Source organism: Nicotiana tomentosiformis, chromosome 8 (assembly GCF_000390325.3).
Source record: "Nicotiana tomentosiformis chromosome 8, ASM39032v3, whole genome shotgun sequence".
In the NCBI taxonomy this organism is placed as follows: domain Eukaryota; kingdom Viridiplantae; phylum Streptophyta; class Magnoliopsida; order Solanales; family Solanaceae; genus Nicotiana; species Nicotiana tomentosiformis.
Window position 1 is genome coordinate 53,547,850 of NC_090819.1, and position 2,140 is coordinate 53,549,989.

Consider the following 2,140-nt stretch of genomic DNA (forward strand, 5'->3'; position numbering starts at 1 on the left):
TCAATAAAATGACCATAACTCTATCTATAAATGTTAAAATGACAAACGATTTCACTTTTTGGAAAGTAGACGCAATGGGCTACAAATTTCATTTTTGGATCACCCTAAATTCCTCATAGATTGAAAGATATAAGGTTCCAAAATAAGACAAACAAATCTGCCGCTTTCCTATTGCGGCCCTCAGTGCGCTCCGCAATTTGGGGTTTGTAGACGCACATGAGGCTTTGCCTCATCACTCAGAAAGTGCCCTTAACACTCCAAAAAGTGCCCTCCGCACTTCGATAGCTCCAGGGCATCATCAAAGTGTCAAAATACCCAAACTTGTTCAAAACTCTCCTGAACCTCTCGGGACCCCGTCCTATCGTCCTAATAAGTCCATAAACGCTATCTGGACCAATCCAAGGTTTTAGTACTCATACAAAAATATCACATCAAAGAATAAAAAACCAAATCACATGTAGAACTCTCTTAAGTCCATAAACTTCTAAACTTCCAATCAAGTGTCCGATTCATGCCTAACCAACTCATATCACAACAAAACTTTGCACACAAGTCCCAAATGGAAAAATTAACCTATTCCAAGTCTCGTAATAATAATCTGAACCCGATAACATAAAAATTAACTCCTGGTCAAACCTATAAATTTTTTAACCTTTATCTTTCCAACTTCTGCCAAATAGAGCCAAATCAACTTAAGAACTTCCAAATTCAAATTCGGATATACATCCAAGTACAAAATCACCATACAAATCTATTGGAACCATCAAAATACGAATCCGAGGTCATTTACTCAAAAGTCAAACCTTGGTCAAGTTTCCAACTTAATGCTTCCAAATTGAAAAATACTCTTCCGAAACAAATCCCGAAATCAAAACCAACCGCACATAAGTTGCAATATATCATATGAAGCTACTTAAGACCTTAAACCACCTAACGGAATTCTACTGCTCAAAATGACCGGTCAGATCGTTACATTCTCCCCCACATAAACGTATGTTCGTCCTCGAACGTGCCAAGAATTGTTCCAAAGTTGCCAAATACCTGAATAACTTATCATACACATACCCATGGGCGCTATGATAATACCTCAAACCACATAAGGCCATTATACAATCCGGACTGAAATTTCTTCTTTCAACCTTAGCCCAAAAGTCTTAGAACTAAATTTCAACATCGAAATTCAATATAAGATTCGATCCTTATACATATATACCGTACTATCCCCACAAGCCGCATCAATTCATTAACATAATCCCAAGGTGCAATCGCACGATGTACCACATAAATTATGTACTCATATCAATACCTTTCGACCATATTAGCCGCCCACTACCAAACCTGGTACTAGTAACATACCTCATATCAAATAAAATATTGATCCAAACCTTTATGACACTGTTAATGATAAAAAAGTGTAGAAATTCATAACCACTCTTCAGATTAACAAGCCATGGAGCTCTCTCTAATAACAAAAACCATTGCCAAATTCTAGGCTAACTAATGACATCCTTCTCCAAGCATACCTTATCCAAATCCAATTATACGTATTCCAGGTGTAATAACCTCATCTTACCTTGTATAAGTTGCCCATCTGACAGGACATACCAAAAGCCACAAAGAGCCATATATGACACAATATGTGCACCCAACTAGCAAGAACTCGAATATGATCAACAATGGAAAGAGGACCAGATGAGAGAACTATCCAACAAGTTGTAACGACCCGACCGGTCATTTCGAGAGTTATAGCCCCGTTTTTTCCATTTCTAATTCTTTTTGTGTTATTCAGCTATATTATGTTATATCAGGTTAGTTGGTTCGGGACCAGAGTGGTTTTAGAGTGAATTGAGACACTTAGTCTCTTAAGTAGGAACTTAAGTTAGAAAAGCCAATCGTATGTTGACTTATGTATAAACGATCTCGAATTTAAATTCTGATGGTTCCGTTAGCTCCGTTAGGTGATTTTGGACTTAGGAGTGCATCCGGAATATGATTTGAAGGTCCGTGGTAAAATTAGGCTTGAATTGGCAAAATTAATAATTTGGCGATTTCGGTCGGCAGTGGAAAATTTGATATCGGGTTTGGAATGTAATTCCGGAAGTTGGAGTAGGTTCATAGTGTCATTTGTGATGTGTGTGCA